Genomic DNA, 12,133 nt, shown 5'->3' on the forward strand with positions numbered 1-12,133 from the left:
TACTATACTACTACTACTGATACACTAGTATACATACTATACTACTACTACTACTACTAATACACTAGTATACATACTATACTATTACTACTACTGACACACTAGTATACATACTATACTACTACTACTGATACACTAGTACACATACTATACGACTACTACTACGGATACACTAGTATACATACTATACTACTACTACTACTGACACACTAGTATACATACTATACTACTACTACTACTACTACTGATACACTAGTATACACACTATACTACTACTACTAATAATACACTAGTATACATACTATACTACTATTACTACTGACACACTAGTATACATACTATACTACTGCTACTGATACACTAGTATACATACTATACTACTACTACTGATACACTAGTATATATACTATACTGCTACTACTGATACACAAGTATACATACTATACTGCTACTACTGATACACTAGTATACATACTATACTACTACTACTGATACACTAGTATAAATACTATACCGCTACTACTGATACACAAGTATACATACTATACTGCTACTACTGATACACTAGTATACATACTATACTAGTACTACTACTGACACACTAGTATACATACTATACTACTACTGATACACTAGCATACATACTGCAATACTACCACTACAACTACTACTGATACACTAGTATACATAACTACTACTACTGACACACTAGTATACATAATATACTACTACTACTGATACACTAGCATACATACTATACTACTACTACTACTGATACACTAGTATACATACTATACTAATACTGCTACTATTAATACACTAGTATACATACTTACTACTACTACTACTGACACACTAGTATACATACTATACTACTACTACTGATACACTAGTACACATATTTTACAACTAATACACTAGTACACATACTATACTACTACTAATACACTAGTATACATACTATACTACTAATATTACTGATACACTAGTATACACACTATACTACTAAAACACTAGTACACATACTATACTACTACTACTGATGATACACTAGTATACATACTATACTACTAATACACTAGTATACATACTATACTACTACTACTACTACTGATAAAGTAGTATACATACTAAACTACTACTACTGACACACTAGTATACATACTATACTACTAATACACTAGTATACATACTATATTACTACTACTGATACACTAGTATAGATACTATACTACTAATACACTAGTATATACATACGAGTATATTACTACTACTCGTACACAAGTATACATACTATACTACTACTACTGATACACTAGTATCCATACTATATTACTACTATCGATACACTAGTATACATACTATATTACTACTGATATACTAGTATACATACTATACTACAACTACTGACACACTAGTATATATACACTATACTGCTACCACTGGTACACAAGTATACATACAAATAGAACATGTGATCTAAGAGTTGATACTGAAACCAAAGCTAAAATCAGGTCACATACACTAGTATATATACTGCTCAAAAAAATAAAGGGAACACCTAAAAACACAACGTAGACCTCGATGAATGAAATATTTCAGCTGAAAATCTTTATTTATTAGACAGAGGAATGTGTTTAGAGCAAAATAACCTAAGAATGATCAATGGAAATCAAAATCCTTAGCCCATTAAGGTCTGGATTCAGAATCATACTCAAAATCAAAGTGGAAAATGAGAACATAGGCTGATCCAACTTCTGTGGAAATTCTTCAAGACGATTCAAAACGAGGCTCAGTAGTGTGTGTGGCCTCCACGTGCCTGTATGCACTCCCTACAACGTCTGGGCATGCTCCTGATGAGACGACGGATGGTCTCCTGAGGGATCTCCTCCCAGACCTGGATCAGGGCATTGGTCAACTCCTGGACAGTCTGTGGTGCGACATCGTGTTGGCGGATGGTACGAGACATGATGTCCCAGAGGTGCTCGATTGGATTCAGGTCTGGGGAACGTGCAGGCCAGTCCGTAGCATCAATGCCCTCGACATACAGGAACCGCTGACACACTCTGGCCACATGAGGACGAGCATTGTCATGCATGAGCAGGAACCCAGGGCCCACTGCACCAGCATATGGTCTGACAAGGGGTCTGAGGATCTCATCCCGGTACCTAATGGCAGTCATGGTACCTCTGGCTAGCACGTACAGGTCTGTGCGGCCCTCCAAGGATATGCCTCCCCAGACCATCACTGACCCACCGCCAAACCGGTCATGCTGGAGGATGTTGCAGGCAGCAGAACGTTCTCCACAGCGTCTCCAGACTCTCTCACGTCTGTCACATGTGTTCAGTGTGAACCTGCTCTCATCTGTGAAGAGCACAGGGCGCCAATGGCCAATCTGCCAACCAAGATGTTCTCTGGCAAAGGTCAATCGGGCTGCACGGTGTTGGGCTGTGAGCACAGGCCCCAATTGTGGACGTCGGGCCCTCATACCATCCTCATGCATTCTGTTTCTCACTGTTTGAGCAGAAACCTGCACATTAGTGGCCTGTTGAAGGTCGTTTTGTAGGGCTCCGGCAGTGCTCCTCCTGTTCCTCCTTGCACAAAGGACCAGATAGCGGTCCTGCTGCGGGGTTGTTGTCCTCCTGCGGCCCCCTCCACGTCTCCTGGTGTACTGGCCTGTCTCCTGGTACCTCCTCCATGCTCTGGACACCGTGCTGGGAGACACATCAAATCTTCTTGCCACAGCATGCATTGATGTGCCATCCTGGATGAGCTGCACTACCTGAGCAACTTCTGTAGGTTGCAGATACCGCCTCATGCCCCCTCTAGTGGTGAGGGCACTAGCACAATGAAAAACTAACCAAAGATCGGCCAGAAAAGATGAGGACAGGCAAATGGTCTGTGGCCACCACCTGCAAATCCATTCCTTTTATAGGGGTTGTCTTGCAAATTGTCTAATTTCAACCTGGTGGAAATTAGACAATTTACCAACAGGTGAAATTGATTCACAAATCAGTGTTGCTTCCTAACTGGACAGGTTGATATCTCAAAAGTGTGATTGACTTGGAGCTACATTGCATTGCTTATGTGTTCCCTTTATTTTTTTGAGCAGTGTAGATACATACATCCACTATCACGACAGACAGACAGACAGACAGACAGACAGACAGACAGACAGACAGACAGATAGACAGACAGATAAACAGATAGATAGATAGATAGACATATAGAGAGACATACAGATAGATAGATAGATAGATAGATAGATAGATAGATAGATAGATAGATAGATAGATAGATAGATAGATAGATATACAGATAGATAGATAGATAGATAGATAGATAGATAGATAGATAGATAGATAGATAGATAGATAGATAGATAGATAGATAGATAGATAGATAGATAGATAGATAGATATACAGATAGATAGATAGATAGATAGATAGATAGATAGATAGATAGATAGATAGAGAGACATACAGAGAGACATACAGATAGATAGACGGTTGGAGATTTGGGAGTAATCTCGGTTGATGATGAAAGAACAACAGGCTCACACACTTCTTAAATGGCCAGATGGGACCCACCAAGACCCCGCCCCTTGACGTCAATGATCACACACGCCCCGCCCCTTCATATCACGTGATCACACACGTCCTGCCCCTTCACATCGTGTGATCAAACACACACACACACACACATAGGTTGAAGAGATATGAGATGAGAGCCAGGAAGATGCTCCACGTTGTGTCTCTGCTGAGAGGAGCCACGTCTCGTTCCTCTCTGCAGCAGGATGATGGGCAGGTGTTCCCAGTGGTTTACTGGGAGCACTGGGCTTCTGTTCTGCTTGTGAGAGGAGCTGCTTTAGAAAGTGTCCGGTTTCAATCCAAATCTTGCCCGAGAAAATCATGGAAAACAAAGTCAACAAAAAACACTTTATACCTACTACTACTACTACTACTACTACTACTGCTACTACTACTTCCATTATTACTACTAGTAGTTTCGACTGCTCCCGCTGGGGGGCGCTACAGCGGATCATCAGTTTCCATCTCTTCCTGTCTCCTGCATCTCCTCTGTCACTGACAAACACTTTATACCATTTCTCACAAATTCACACCATAACTGTGACTTTGAGCAAGGCACAGTGGCCAACGCACTACGACTGTGGTTGTACTGGTCAGCACCAGTAACCACCAGCCGAACACTGTGGTTGTACTGGTCATCACCAGTAACCACCAGCCGAAGACTGTGGTTGTACTGGTCATCACCAGTAACCACCAGCCGAACACTGTGGTTGTACTGGTCATCACCAGTAACCACCAGCCGAAGACTGTGGTTGTACTGGTCAGCACCAGTAACCACCAGTCGAGGACTGTGGTTGTACTGGTCATCACCAGTAACCACCAGCAGAAGACTGTGGTTGTACTGGTCAGCACCAGTAAACACCAGCCGAAGACTGTGGTTGTACTGGTCATCACCAGTAACCACCAGCCGAACACTGTGGTTGTACTGGTCAGCACCAGTAACCACCAGTCGAGGACTGTGGTTGTACTGGTCATCACCAGTAACCACCAGCCGAAGACTGTGGTTGTACTGGTCAGCACCAGTAACCACCAGCCGAAGACTGTGGTTGTACTGGTCATCACCAGTAACCACCAGCCGAACACTGTGGTTGTACTGGTCATCACCAGTAACCACCAGCCGAACACTGTGGTTGTATTGGTCATCACCAGTAACCACCAGCAGAAGACTGTGGTTGTACTGGTCAGCACCAGTAAACACCAGCAAAAACTGTGGTTGTACTGGTCAGCACCAGTAACCAACAGTAGAAGACTGTGGTTGTACTGGTCATCACCAGTAAACACCAGCAGAAAACTGTGGTTGTACTGGTCAGCACCAGTAACCACCTGCAGAAGACTGTGGTTGTACTGGTCATCACCAGTAACCACCTGCAGAAGACTGTGGTTGTACTGGTCAGCACCAGTAACCACCTGCAGAAGACTGTGGTTGTACTGGTCATCACCAGTAACCACCTGCAGAAGACTGTGGTTGTACTGGTCATCACCTGTAACCACCAGCAGAAGACTGTGGTTGTACTGGTCATCACCTGTAACCACCAGTAGAAGACTGTGGTTGTACTGGTCATCACCAGTAAACACCAGCAGAAAACTGTGGTTGTACTGGTCATCACCAGTAACCACCAGCAGAAAACTGCGGTTGTACTGGTCATCACCAGTAACCACCAGCAGAAGACTGCGGTTGTACTGGTCAGCACCAGTAACCACCTGCAGAAGACTGTGGTTGTACTGGTCATCACCAGTAAAGACCAGCCGAAGACTGTGGTTGTACTGGTCATCACCAGTAACCACCAGCAGAAGACTGTGGTTGTACTGGTCATCACCAGTAAACACCAGCCGAAGACTGTGGTTGTACTGGTCATCACCAGTAACCACCAGCCGAACACTGTGGTTGTACTGGTCATCACCAGTAACCACCAGCCGAAGACTGTGGTTGTACTGGTCATCACCAGTAACCACCAGCCGAAGACTGTGGTTGTACTGGTCAGCACCAGTAACCACCAGTCGAGGACTGTGGTTGTACTGGTCATCACCAGTAACCACCAGCAGAAGACTGTGGTTGTACTGGTCAGCACCAGTAAACACCAGCCGAAGACTGTGGTTGTACTGGTCATCACCAGTAACCACCAGCCGAACACTGTGGTTGTACTGGTCAGCACCAGTAACCACCAGTCGAGGACTGTGGTTGTACTGGTCATCACCAGTAACCACCAGCCGAAGACTGTGGTTGTACTGGTCAGCACCAGTAACCACCAGCCGAAGACTGTGGTTGTACTGGTCATCACCAGTAACCACCAGCCGAACACTGTGGTTGTACTGGTCATCACCAGTAACCACCAGCCGAACACTGTGGTTGTATTGGTCATCACCAGTAACCACCAGCAGAAGACTGTGGTTGTACTGGTCAGCACCAGTAAACACCAGCAAAAACTGTGGTTGTACTGGTCAGCACCAGTAACCAACAGTAGAAGACTGTGGTTGTACTGGTCATCACCAGTAAACACCAGCAGAAAACTGTGGTTGTACTGGTCAGCACCAGTAACCACCTGCAGAAGACTGTGGTTGTACTGGTCATCACCAGTAACCACCTGCAGAAGACTGTGGTTGTACTGGTCAGCACCAGTAACCACCTGCAGAAGACTGTGGTTGTACTGGTCATCACCAGTAACCACCTGCAGAAGACTGTGGTTGTACTGGTCATCACCTGTAACCACCAGCAGAAGACTGTGGTTGTACTGGTCATCACCTGTAACCACCAGTAGAAGACTGTGGTTGTACTGGTCATCACCAGTAAACACCAGCAGAAAACTGTGGTTGTACTGGTCATCACCAGTAACCACCAGCAGAAAACTGCGGTTGTACTGGTCATCACCAGTAACCACCAGCAGAAGACTGCGGTTGTACTGGTCAGCACCAGTAACCACCTGCAGAAGACTGTGGTTGTACTGGTCATCACCAGTAAAGACCAGCCGAAGACTGTGGTTGTACTGGTCATCACCAGTAACCACCAGCAGAAGACTGTGGTTGTACTGGTCATCACCAGTAAACACCAGCCGAAGACTGTGGTTGTACTGGTCATCACCAGTAACCACCAGCCGAACACTGTGGTTGTACTGGTCATCACCAGTAACCACCAGCCGAAGACTGTGGTCTTACTGGTCAGCACCAGTAACCACCAGCCGAAGACTGTGGTTGTACTGGTCATCACCAGTAACCACCAGTAGAAGACTGTGGTTGTACTGGTCATCACCAGTAACCACCAGTAGAAGACTGTGGTTGTACTGGTCATCACCAGTAACGACCAGTAGAAGACTGCGGTTGTACTGGTCATCACCAGTAACCACCAGCCGAAAACTGCGGTTGTACTGGTCATCACCAGTAACCACCAGTAGAAGACTGTGGTTGTACTGGTCATCACCAGTAACCACCAGCCGAAGACTTTGGTTGTACTGGTCATCACCAGTAACCACCAGTAGAAGACTGCGGTTGTACTGGTCATCACCAGTAACCACCAGCCGAAAACTGTGGTTGTACTGGTCATCACCAGTAACCACCAGCCGAAAACTGTGGTTGTACTGGTCATCACCTGTAACCACCAGCCGAAGACTGTGGTTGTACTGGTCATCACCAGTAACCACCAGCCGAAAACTGTGGTTGTACTGGTCATCACCAGTAACCACCAGCCGAAAACTGTGGTTGTACTGGTCATCACCAGTAAACACCAGCAGAAGACTGTGGTTGTACTGGTCATCACCAGTAAACACCAGCAGAAGACTGTGGTTGTACTGGTCATCACCAGTAACCACCAGCCGAAAACTGTGGTTGTACTGGTCATCACCTGTAACCACCAGCCGAAGACTGTGGTTGTACTGGTCATCACCTGTAACCACCAGTAGAAGACTGTGGTTGTACTGGTCAGCACCAGTAACCACCAGCCGAAGACTGTGGTTGTACTGGTCATCACCTGTAACCACCAGCAGAAGACTGTGGTTGTACTGGTCATCACCAGTAACCACCAGCAGAAGACTGTGGTTGTACTGGTCATCACCTGTAACCACCAGCAGAAGACTGTGGTTGTACTGGTCATCACCTGTAACCACCAGCAGAAGACTGTGGTTGTACTGGTCATCACCAGTAAGCACCAGCAGAAGACTGTGGTTGTACTGGTCATCACCAGTAAGCACCAGCAGAAGACTGTGGTTGTACTGGTCATCACCTGTAACCACCAGCAGAAGACTGTGGTTGTACTGGTCATCACCAGTAACCACCAGCAGAAGACTGTGGCTGTACTGGTCATCATCAGTAACCACCAGCAGAAGACTGTGGTTGTACTGGTCATCACCAGTAACCACCAGCCGAAGACTGCGGTTGTACTGGTCATCACCAGTAACCACCAGCAGAAGACTGCGGTTGTACTGGTCATCATCAGTAACCACCAGCAGAAGACTGTGGTTGTACTGGTCATCACCAGTAACCACCAGCAGAAGACTGCGGTTGTACTGGTCATCACCAGTAACCACCTGCAGAAGACTGCGGTTGTACTGGTCATCACCAGTAACCACCAGCAGAAGACTGCGGTTGTACTGGTCATCATCAGTAACCACCAGCAGAAGACTGCGGTTGTACTGGTCATCACCAGTAACCACCAGCCGAAGACTGCGGTTGTACTGGTCATCACCTGTAACCACAAGCCGAAGACTGTGGTTGTACTGGTCATCACCAGTAAACACCAGCAGAAGACTGTGGTTGTACTGGTCATCACCAGTAACCACCAGCAGAAGACTGTGGTTGTACTGGTCATCACCTGTAACCACCAGCCGAAGACTGCGGTTGTACTGGTCATCACCAGTAACCACCAGCCGAAGACTGCGGTTGTACTGGTCATCACCTGTAACCACCAGTAGAAGACTGTGGTTGTACTGGTCATCACCTGTAACCACCAGTAGAAGACTGTGGTTGTACTGGTCATCACCTGTAACCACCAGCAGAAGACTGTGGTTGTACTGGTCATCACCAGTAAGCACCAGCAGAAGACTGTGGTTGTACTGGTCATCACCAGTAAACACCAGCAGAAGACTGTGGTTGTACTGGGCAGCACCAGTAACCAACAGTAGAAGACTGTGGTTGTACTGGTCATCACCTGTAACCACCAGCAGAAGACTGTGGTTGTACTGGTCATCACCAGTAAACACCAGCAGAAGACTGTGGTTGTACTGGGCAGCACCAGTAACCAACAGTAGAAGACTGTGGTTGTACTGGGCAGCACCAGTAACCACCAGAGGAAGACTGTGGTTGTACTGGTTAGCACCAGCAACCACCAGTAGAAGACTGGTTGTACTGGTGAGCACCAGTAACCACCAGCAGAACACTGTGGTTGCATTGGCCAGCACCAGCAACCACCAGTAGAAGACTGGTTGTACTGGTCAGCACCAGTAACCACCAGTAGAACACTATGGTTGTACTGGTGAGCACCAGTAACCACCAGTAGAACACTATGGTTGTACTGGTGAGCACCAGTAACCACCAGCAGAAGACTGAGGTTGTACTGGGCAGCACCAGTAACCACCAGAAGAAGACTGTGGTTGTACTGGTTTCAAGGGTCAGTGTGAGGATGATCATCCTCTTCCACCAGATGGGACTGGGAATGTCGGTCTAAACAGAGACCTCCATAAAGACCGTTGTTGTGTGTCTTTATGAACCGTATGGTGTGACGTGGGTGAAGCCAGAGGTCCAGGGCCTCCTCCTGCTGGTTTGTCTGGAAGACATCACTATCTTAACCAGCACAATATAAAACCCAGATAGCAAAGGTGCTGTGGCCCGGACCCGTCCCACACCCGACACTTCATCCGGCCCACATACCGCGTGGAATGATGGCACTTGGGCGGTCCGCTCCTGTTTGCCAGATCTGGGCCAGAACCAAGCCACAGCAATAGCGCATGTGCCACATATTTGGCAAAGGTGGCCATATTTGTTTTGTGATATTTGGGCCATATTCCCCATTTACCACACGGGGCGCTGCAGGCTCACATCCAGACTACATGTTGCCCAGAGCACCGCAGCTTTGCCACCAAAGGCCCACATGTGATGTGGCATATTTGGGCCATGTTTGCTGTTATACATGTGGGCCACTTCAGGCTCACGTCCGTTTTGTCAGGGCCAGAAGAAGACCACCAGTGCTGCATCACTGGCTGAAGTGGTCTACATCCGGATGCTGTCTGGGAGTGCTTAAAATCTGACCGTATTTTTCTAAGAAGGGCTTGTTTCTTCCATAGTCGGACAGGCTCTCCCGACGGGCTGAGCTGACACAAGTAGAAAAGGTGACATTCAGTTCTTCCATCTGTCTCCTTTTAGAAGATCTCCCTCCCGCCCAGCTCCTCTCAGCTGGCATTTAGTTTTCGGATACTCGTGACGTCATCGGACACTCATTTACACACAGCCAATCAGCTCAAAGCAACAAACTATTAAACCCGCCCACCCTTGCTGCCCACCCTTACTTGTACATGTCACTCAAAGGTCACCTTATGACTATTGATGAGGACTAGACGGCCCCCTCAGATAAAAACACAATGTCGGTCGTTCACAAACCCAAAACATGTTGCCGAATGTTTTGTTCTGCAAAATTCAAGACTGTCAGACGAAACCAGTAAAATCAGTCGACTGGTTTAACTTTCAACCAACCTTATAAGAGAAGAGAGTGAACTTGAACGCCCCCTGGCGGCGAGCAACAAACAGTACGACTTCCTGCTACAAACAATATGACTTCCTGTTACAGCTCCTTGTTAAGAGGTCGCTTTTTACTTGGGGTCAGTGTGTTGGTGTAGTGAATATAGACTTCATCTGTCCACATGTACAACACACACACACACACACACACACACACACACACACACACATACACACACACATAAAAACACAAATTCTATTGTTTCAACATTATGTGTTCATTACATTACTGTGACATGACATGACATGACATGACATGACATGACATGACAGTCATTTAGCCGATGCTTTTATCCAAAGCGCCTTACAATAAGAGCATGATGTAACGTAGGAGATCAGGGGAACTACTGGTCATCAGAGGTCAGAAGTGTGTCTAAACAAGCATCTAAGAGCAACAGCAGTGCTACAGTAAAAGCCCAAGGAAGAGGTTTGTGTGTTTTAAATGAGTGAATACAACAAGTGGTAAGAACAAGTAACAGGGTACCAGTAGCTCCTGAAGAGGTGAGTTTTGAACCTGCGGTGAAAGATGGGCAGGACTCCGCTGTCCTGACATCAGTGGGGAGTTCAGTCCACCACTGTGGGGCCAGGACAGAACCGAGCCGGGACCGGGTCGATCGGCAGCAGGGCTTGACCATGGCCTGGAGATAGGAAGGAGCGGGTCCTTTCACTGCCCTGTAGACCAGCACCAGAGTCTTAAACTGGATGGGAGCAGCTCCTGGGAGCCAGTGTAGGGACATGAGAAGGGGAGGTGTGTGGGAGAACTTAGGGTGGGTGAACACCAGACCAGCTGCAGCTTTCTGAACAAGCTCCAGAGGTCTGATGGCCGACGCCGGGGGGCCAGCAAGGAGGGAGGTGCTGTAGTCCAGCCGGGAGGTGACCAGAGCCTGGATGAGCCCCTGTGCCGTCTGGTCGGGGAGGACTGGGTGACTCCCCCTGATGTTATAGAGGAGAAATCTGCAGGAGCCAGCAACCCATGCTGTGTTCACTGTGGACAAAACGTTGATGTAATCAGTAGAACTGGTTCTACCGGCTCTGTATATCTACTGGCTCTGTATATCTACTGGTTCTGTTTCTACCGGCTCTGTATATCTATTGGCTCTGTTTCTACTTGGCCTGTTTCTACTGGCTCTGTTTCTACTAGATCCGTTTCTACTGGATCTGGATCTACTGGCTCTGTTTCTACTGGCTCTGTATATCTACTGGCTCTGTTTCTATTGGTTCTGTTTCTACCGGCTCTGTATATCTATTGGCTCTGTTTCTACTGGCTCTGTTTCTACTGGGCCTGTTTCTACTGGCTCTGCTTCTCCTGGCTCTGTATATCTACTGGTTCTGTTTCTACCGGCTGTATATCTATTGGCTCTGTTTCTATTGGTTCTGTTTCTACCAGCTCTGTATATCTATTGGCTCTGTTTCTACTGGCTCTGTTTCTACTGGGCCTGTTTCTACTGGCTCTGTTTCTACTAGATCCGTTTCTACTGGATCTGGATCTACTGGCTCTGTTTCTACTGGCTCTGTTTCTACTGGCTGTTTCTACTAGCTCTGTTTCTACTGGCTCTGTATATCTACTGGTTCTGTTTCTATTGGATCTGTTTCTATTGGTTCTGTTTCTACCGGCTCTGTATATCTACTGGCTGTTTCTACTGGCTCTGTATATCTACTGGCTGTTTCTACTGGTTCTGTTTCTACTGACTCTATATCTTCTGGCTCTGTTTCTACTGGCTCTGTATATCTACTGGCTCTGTTTCTATTGGATCTGTTTCTATTGGTTCTGTTTCTACCGGCTCTGTATATCTACTGGCTCTGTTTCTACTGGATCTGTTCTACT

Source organism: Lampris incognitus, chromosome 14, assembly GCF_029633865.1.
Source record: "Lampris incognitus isolate fLamInc1 chromosome 14, fLamInc1.hap2, whole genome shotgun sequence".
NCBI classification, from domain to species: Eukaryota; Metazoa; Chordata; class Actinopteri; order Lampriformes; family Lampridae; genus Lampris; species Lampris incognitus.